The 8,810-nt window shown below is 42.1% G+C and overlaps 1 long non-coding RNA gene across 1 annotated transcript in view; it reads left to right on the top strand.

The window, feature by feature from the left end:
- Positions 1-2,041: 2,041 nt before the first annotated feature.
- LOC128811435 (uncharacterized) overlaps positions 2,042-8,810 on the top strand; it is a 47,169-nt gene continuing 40,400 nt past the window's right edge. Inside the window, exon 1 of the long non-coding RNA XR_008438347.1 lies at positions 2,042-2,227. This is a non-coding gene — a long non-coding RNA (uncharacterized LOC128811435). The remainder of the gene's footprint in view (positions 2,228-8,810) is intronic.

Raw genomic sequence — 8,810 nt, 5'->3', positions numbered from 1 at the left:
GATTAATTTGTGAGTATGTAGTTGTTATTTTTCCCCAGAAGTTGCTCAACCCTGTGGCCAGACTATTACTCAGCTACCTTCTGGGCTGCTCTGTGTGCAAATGTGTTAAGGTTGCTCCGTGCTGTGCTCCACACATAGTTAGGATGGAATATCCTTGGATCTTTTGGAAAACAACTGAAGAAGAAAATGCATCTAGACCTCTGCACTGAGGCTGCTGTCTGGCATGTTTACGCAACAAGGTCAATAAAAGCTAATTGAGATTGGCCTTTTGTTGCCCCACTTCCGTTTTTCCGATGTGTCCCCTGCCAGATGTAGGTTACATTTATCTCCAGCTGTCAATGCTGGTTTGCCACTGCTGACTCTAAATCAATCAAAACATGCTGGTATTTTCCGTGTCCCTGTTTCCTGGGGTGTTGTGGGGCTTGGAGATCCTGTCACATCAGGATCTATACTTGGAGCTGGTACAGAGCACAGGGCATGAACAAGGACCTAGAGTAGATTAATTCTTAAAGTACCTAATACCATTCATAAAAAAACTCCATTGGGTGATTGAAGTCCTATTTGCCCAAAATGCAGCACTGTTTCCCTGTGTGCCATTACAGTTAAATACCAGTCACCATTAAATGAATATCACATTAACATAAGGATGTTATAATCACAGAACCACAGAATATCCTGAGTTAGAGGGGACCCAGAAGAATCATATTTGATACGTTTGATATGTTTTAAAAATCACAGAATCATTGATTCCATTTAATAGTCACAATGATTTTCAGTTTTTTATTTATTGATAAATTAGTATTTCTTAGTGACAGATTAAACAACTTCCCAGTTGCCTTGCTTCCCTTAGAGTCCCTGTTTAAAGGGTCTTAAGATACAAGACTGGCGAGCAACGAGTGAGCACATAGGTATCTATAGCACTGTTATTTCCTACTAAATTGTCAGTGGTTCCATGAGAAATGATTAACATGGATAAACCTTTCCTTGGAATGCTATCTCTTACTGCTGTTTAATGTTGGATGGTTAAAAATAGTAAACTGACTTAGAACTTCCTGAGCTCCACTGATGAGCTTAAACCTGCATTGCACAAGATTACAGGACTAGATTTGCAGTGGGGTTTGTTTGTTTGCCTTGTTTCTCTTCCTTCTTGCAGGTGTCCCTGATAGGTTGCCCACAGATCTTGGTATAAATGCTCATCTCTACATTACTCCTCCTAAATCAGAAGCAAAACGTTTGTATTTTGATTCCATGCACCCCATATGTTCTGTGGCCCCTTAGGGGCTAAATCTCAGTCATTTTCCAGAACCTTTTTTCCTCTTTAGTCCCCAGTATTTACTGTGAGCATACAATGAACAGATTTGGTGGTTCTTTGCTGCAAGCCCTATGAAAGTAAAGATGTGATCTTTGGGAAATATTCAGTGCAAATTTTTGGTTAACTCTGCTGGCTTGAGTTTGCTAAGGCTGAGAAGGAACAAATGCTGATGTTCAGATGTTTTATGTAGATGCTCATCTTATTCACAGAGGTTTTTCTCTGTAGCCCTCCTGCACTGAGCAGACAACCTGGGAATCCTTTGCAGGCCCGCAGTCAGCAGGCAGACAATGGATCCCAGGGTTTCTGAAAAGCTGTTGCTCAGTCATGTTTGCTGACCTGGTAATGTATAAGAACCTTTTGTTTGCGCTTACTTGAGAAACTAGAAATACTGGCCTTTTCCAGGCCTTTCACTCTTTCTGTTGCAAACAGAAATGTAGTCAGTGTCATCCACAAATTGCTTCCTTATGCTGGGTCAGATTCGGTATCCAATGCAGTCAACTCAGCGTGAAAATCTGTGGAGTTGAATCTTAAATGTTGGATTGTTCTGTTTTCATGTTCATATTTAGAGGAAGGAGAGGACTGTGCAAAAGGCAAATGGAACAGCAAATGCTGGCTGGATCAAGCAGTTCAATTCTTTCAGCTGCATTTTTTCTCCCAGATTTGTGAAGATTTGGATGTGTATATCGCTCTTTTTTTTCTCTTCTAATATTCCAGGCATGGATGAAGCATAGGAAGGGAAGAATCCTACCAGTAGCACCTACTACTACCAGGTGTTTTGATGACATTGAGGCAAGCTCTCAGTTTTACTGGACCATAACTCTTGCAGCTGTGATAAAATGGAAGTATAGGCAGGAGAGGAAATCAATGGCCTGCTTAAGAAAATTAACCTTTGTCTGTGTTTCCAAGACAACACAGGTAAGGAAAGGAGTAGCTGTCATGCTTAGAAAATGAGTTTGTTGTATTCAAGGGAAAAATTGCTCTAGCACAATCTAAATGATTCTCAAGCAATAAAATAAAACAGTAAAACAGTTTTTTATTCCAGGTATCTTTTCAGACCCCAATGAAACCCCTCACATGGAGAAGAATAAACATAGTGAAGCCTAGGTGGGAAAGTTACTCTGAAGTAAGACAAATAATTTACCACGTGGACCCCCTTAACCATGGATTAGGTAGTTTGATTCTAGCACAGAGGAAGGTGTCCTGTATTTACCATGAACAAGGGCTGAGTCCTCATGGGAATTTAGATGCAGAATACCAGTTCTGTTGTTTGAGTGCATTCTTATTATTGCTAGACAATTCAAATGTCTGCCTGAAATATTTGTCTTTTTACAGGTTCACAGTATTTTAGGATCTAACTAAAACAAACAATACTGAAAGGTGGGGGAAGAGGATCTTTTTGTTGTTGCTTATATCTCAGTAATAAGGGTCTTGCTAAGGGTCCTACTTATTTTGTTTTTATACACATACATGTATATGTATGTACTTTTTATACAACTTCAAACCAATATATTTGCAAATCCTGGTCACTTAGAAGAAATAACAAAAGCTGCTAGAAATGTTGCCATTTCAGTGGAGCTCCTGTAAACATTTCGCCACTGGCAAGCACTTGCTGATCTGTACTTTAAGATAATATCATGATTTTTTGTTTGATTTTAACCTTTAGTTTGTTTTTAACCTTTCCTAGAGTATTTTTAGTAATTTTAATGACTGTTCCCAGACTAAAATCACCTTCTGTCCTCATTTTCCTTAAATAAATTAGGTCTGTTCCAAAAAAGCATCATAAAATAGATGAAAACAGAATCCAGTGCCTAAAGACTTAAGGAGAAGTGAAAGATTTGGCAAGGAGGTTGCTATTAAACTGCTTCTCGATTTATGCTTTCTGATTACTATCCCAACTTTCCCTTAGTTTTCTATGAGATGCTCTGTGAGCCAGTGCCCCTGACTTTCTTCAGGTGAAACAGAACTGCAGAATTCTCCTGGCTGGATTTTATAGGCTCTATTTATTGTCTGATTTCTTATAATGAAGAGGAAGATAAAACCAGTAGTGCTTCTGGTTGTCTGCTGTTAATTTCAGATTGTGTAACCCAACCTGAGCAATGGCAGTGCTGTATGATTTGGAAGCTTCCAAGAAAAAAATTCAAACCTTTAAGTGTGTCTGATGGAGTAAGATGGGAGGATTTATTATAAGTACTCCCTTCTTGGGCGTTGCAGTTTGAGGTTAAGGGTACCTTAAAAATCTGCAGAAACCTGGATGAAGTGCTCCTTTTACTCTCCTGTGTAGCTTCTTATGATAAAACACCTGTTTGAAAGTGAACTGGATTGTCTTATGTGTCTTATATTCATATATCTGACTTTTAAAATATTATATTTCTTGCATTCTTGCATTTTTCCTTGCCTTCTCTCTACTTTTTTTTTTTTTGTTTGTTTGTTTTTTGTTTTTTTTTTTGTTTTTTTTTTTTGTTTTGGATGAGGCTTGCAGGATGAAGTTTAGATCTCTTACATATTTTCCATTGCATGTTTTCCTTTTGATATCATTACTTTTACAGAAAGTATTGGAAAGACAGTTGGACAAAGACTTTTTGGGAAAAGAGAGGGAAATGAAAAAATGGCAAACTGACATTTTTATTATCTTTGAGGGCAAAAAAAGATTTAAATAGAAATTTGCTAACGTCTTATTTGATGCAAAACTTGGTGTATTTCACAATGTCTGGAATCCTGCTTTTCTGGTGGAAAGCTTCCAGCTGAAGCAGCTCTTTCTGTGGTTTACACCACATATTTTCTCTCCACTTTGGCAGCTGGACAGAGTTTCCATCCATGGGTGCTTCAGCACGATTTCCATCTCCTCAGCCATCAGTGACTTAGCGTGACAGATGTCAGCCAGCGGAGCTCAGCAGGGATTACTGGGAGTGACTGATCCCAGCCTTCCTTCTCCAGCAGGATTGGCACTGCCTTTAGTGCCCTCCCTGACAAAAAAAAACCCCAGCTGATAGGGGTTCACTTCCTCCTCTACCTGTGACCATAGAGGGCAATGAGGAAAAGCTTTTGTTCCTACATGTCACCTTTCCATGGATAAATGTAGGATTGGAGCCTTGCATGGTCACACTTCCCAAGTGTCTTTAGTAATGGATATGGATTTTAAACTGGAATAGTGGTGGGTGACAGTGTGGCTTGGGGATAGGGGAGGGCTGTTGGGCTATTTTGCCTGCTTATTTATTTCCAATTAAATAGAAATCCCATCTGTAATGGGATTATGGTATTTGCTGAGAGTGCCTGTGGGCTTTTAAAGCATTGACTTTCTGACATCACTGAAAATGGGAAATGGGATGCTGGCTTGCTGTGGTGAAAGGAGAATATCTGAATAATTGAGTCTTTAATGGGTTGGGCTTAGGATTGTTAGCTGCAGCTGGGATGTATGCTGGAAATGGGCAGGGTGTATAGGAAGGAATTGTTCCCTGTGAGGATGGGCAGGCCACAGGTTCCCAGAGAAGCTGTGGCTGCCCATGGATCCCTGGAAATGTCCAAGGCCTGGTTGGAGCAAACTGGGATAGGGGAAGGTGTCCCTGCCCATGTCAGGGGGTGGAATGAGATTATCCTTAAGGTTCCTTCCAACCCAAACCATTCTATTATTCTGTGTATAAGGAAGAAAGAGAGAAAGAGGAAGAAAGTGAAAGAGATGAGGTGGGGGGGGGGGGGGGGAGAAAAGAGGAATTGAAGTAGAGGAAAGGAAGACAAAGTGGGGAGAAATATCTTGTGCATTCCCTTGCTTGCTCAGGGCCTGGGCCAAGGGAGGAAATGCCCCAGCCAGCAGTGCAGTGCCTAAAAAGGAGCCTCCCAAACAATGCTCTTGGAAACAACAGCAAAGGAACAGATCTAAAGGTTAAGATCACCTCAGCTGACCCAGTGATGCAGCTGGTTTGCCAGAGCCCAGAGCTCAGGGATCAAAGGAGGCACTGCCTACACAAAGGTCTCCCTGCAGGACTCCAGGGGACAGGTCATGGACTGCAGTCAGGTGACATGTTGGGATTGAATCGAGTTCCTTGGGAAGCAGGGTGTCACTTGTCACTTTGATTCCAAAAGGATCAGGATCAGTCACGTTTGTCAGGTGCTAGAAGGAAATGTCATGCACAAGAAGGTGCTGGGAGAGGGCATCTTGCTGGTCTTGCACTATCTGCATTTTGGGAAATCAACTCCATGCCACAGTGACGGATCCATGAGTGTAAAACAGAAAACTTGTTCTGCCTCCTGGCATCCAAAACCCAACATTTGGGTATTTGCTAATCCTGTAAAACATCCAAACTGTGCCATCAGCCATGCTCATGACTTCCCTGTCATTTGGCCTTTCCCTGGGAAAATGGAGATATGGATATCTGGCTTTGGAACCCACAGCTTCTAGTTTGGTTATGAGAGGTTTAGTTTGACCCTGTGCCCCAAGGCAGCTGTAATGCAGAGAAGGAATTGAGGGTGGGAGAAGGAGTCTAAAAGCCAGTCAATCAAGTGCTGATCAATAATGCTCTGCTGGGATCGAGAAGGTAAATATCATGTGAGGGTGTGCAAGAAGGAGCATTATTTGAAAAACTCTGCTCTAGTCAGCAATAGTAGGACCTGGTCCAGCTTTGGATGCTATATTTCTGGAGAGACATGGGCTGACTGGGGAGCACTGGGAGGGAAGCACTGAAGGTGTTCAGAGATCTAAGAAATACGGTTCTCAGGGCAAGGTTAAAACAACCCCTATTCTCTCACTTTAAAAACAGTTGAAAGAAGGAGAGTGGGACATAAATCTGAAGGCCTTAAAAAGCTGCTACAAAAAGAAAGGAAACAGTTTGTTTTCTATGTCCAGAAGTGGACAAGACAAAAAAAAAAAAAAAAAAAAAAAAAAAAAGACTCATTACATTAAGGGAGATTTGGGTTGATTTTGGAAAAGCAGTAAATACACTTACACCTTGGAAACAAACCCCAAACACAGAGGGAGCACATGGAATACTGCTAGAGGGTTTTAAGAGTAAGCTGGACAAACTACTGGAATCAATTGTATTGACAGGATCCTATGGTCAGAGGGTAGATAAGATGGTCTCTTGAGGATCCTGCTTCTTTGCTTTTTGACCTAATTTTAATTTTGTCAAGGTAACTTTGAGTTTTGATCCTGGCTTCCAGAGAATCTGCAATTGATTTGCAAATTTTGTAAATGAAGTTTCTCTGTTCTCTGCAGTCACTGTATAAAGATGTAACTTTTAGGCTCACCCTAAGTGATACAATCCCACTTCCAACACCCTTGGGGTCTGACAGTAAATCTTCTCCTGATGACTACATTTGGAGAGGAATTTTTTCAGCGAGTTGCACATCTGTGGTTTGGTAGCTACACTCCAGGTGATAGTTCCTTCCCAGAATGTCCTGTGGCAATGTGTTTCACCAAGGGAAGGGAAGAAACCTCTGTGGCTTCCCCTCCTGCCCCTGGGCCACTCGCTGCACCAAGAACATGCATGGCTTTGACATAACTTGCTGCCTTCTTGTCTCATATTTGTTTGTGCATGAGTTCCCAAGGGATTAAAGGCTGGCTGAGGGATACATTACCTCAGGTTTCCTTCTACCTTTTCTTTTTAAAGACAGTGGTGTGTTTCCTCAACACGCTGCAGGTCAAATCCTGCTTTATCAAGCTTAGGTAAACAGCCCATACTGGGCTAAACATCCAACACTGGGTTGGATTGGAGAGTGCCCACTGAGTGAGCTGTGTGAAATAAAGACATGGTTCAGAAAGGTCCTGGATGGGAAGGAGCTGAGTCCAAGATTACCCTAATGTTGTAACTGCACAGTGGTTGTGCACACTTTTAGGGAAAAGGCAGTAAAACTCGTGTTTTCTGTTCTGCTGTAAGTATTTAAAAGGAAATATGAGTGTTTATATGTCCTGGGAGTGTGTCTGGGTGCAATCCTGATTCAGACTGAAAAAAAATCATGAGGAGGAAGGGTAGTGTTTGAGTGTCCTCCTGACTATGTTCCAGAGAACAGGTTTCTGCCTGCCCCGTGTCCCCCTTGGTATAGGGTGTCTGCTCAGCTCTGTGTCAACAAGACACAGCCACCTCTCCCTGAAAACCTGCCAGTGAGACAGAAATTCCTGTCTGTGGATTCCTAACTTCTGTGTCCAAGCAGTTTCTTATGAACCTGCTGATCTTGTGGCCAGGTTGACATCGGGATGTGGGTCATTCAAACAAATCAATTTCAGGTGGTTAGAAACATCAACAACAATATTGGCACAAGGAGTAGGTGAAGTGTGAGGCTGAGGGAACACTGTGGAGCCTTGAGAAGGGTCACAGAAACAAGCCCTTACTAACACCCCCGAACTCTTGGTACTATTTATCTATTGTATACAAAACAAGCGGTGATAGGTAGCACAGGGCAACTGGCATTGAAGCAGATCCAATTTTAATTAATACTCCAGATTTTTCCCATTCATCAGATGTTCAGGACACTTTGCAAGTAACTAACAACAAACTGCCAAAAACCATGGAAATGCAAGATTTCCATCCATCTCTCTACCTAGCTGGAGAGCAGCTTTATATTAACTTCTAGAAAATAAAATAAACTGGCTAATGATTTGGGGAAGATCTTCCAATAAACAGAAGAAACTATATTTCTGCTCAGTCTGCATTCAAGACAGAAGTATTCCAACAGAGATTATCTATTTGCTCAGAAAGAAAATTTCTGATTGCCTCTGAGGAGACTGTGCTCATATTTCCCCTTGTCTTTGTGTAGATCTGTTTATGCTTACTCACTTGATTTAATAGCACTGCTTGCTATAATATGTAGGTGTTTTTATGGGGTTTATTATATGTTTTTTGTATGTGTGGCTTCTTCTCCATTTCTTCCTAGGGTAAAACTCCCTAAGGACAAACCAGGCAGCCTTTCCCCACTGAGGGCTGTGGGGTGTCCTTAGAGCCACTCAGTTCTGGCTTCCAGGCTGCCAAAAAGAAATTTCCAGCTAACCTGGAAACCTCCTGCTGCTCGGGGCTAGGAAATGGTGCTGTGTGTCACTGCTGCCTGGAATGAGCTCTGCCTGTCCTCCTTCCCTTCAATCCTACAGCCTGGCTGCCCTTCCTTGGTGTTTCCCACCTCTTGGGACGGCAGGAGGTGAGGCAGCCTCTCCACCAACATTTTCACCTGTATCTCATGTGCATCAGTAAATCCACTATGACAAAGTAATTCCACTGGGATCAAAGATCCCACCTGCTGCCAGATACCTGAAAAGCTCAGTAGCATTTTTATGTCTGTTACTGTACAGTGGAGGTGTTTTAGCCCCCATTTTTTGGGAGCCAAAGTTGATTGTAGGTACATAATCTAGAGAACACTCTTGGACAAGAGGCTTGTGTAAGTACAGTTTGTGGTAATTGGAGCCTCATCCCCAGTGGGTCCAGCTGTGAGAATCAGGTGAGCAGCACTGACAGCAATGAGCCATGGAGTGCCCAGGGGCACTGAGCAATCCCAAAGGGAACAGAGGGCACACAGGTGC

The sequence above is a fragment of the Vidua macroura genome, chromosome 9 (genome assembly GCF_024509145.1).
Source record: "Vidua macroura isolate BioBank_ID:100142 chromosome 9, ASM2450914v1, whole genome shotgun sequence".
NCBI classification, from domain to species: domain Eukaryota; kingdom Metazoa; phylum Chordata; class Aves; order Passeriformes; family Viduidae; genus Vidua; species Vidua macroura.
The sequence above is the reverse complement of the archived record's forward strand: the minus strand, read 5'-3'. Positions and strand labels throughout refer to the sequence as shown.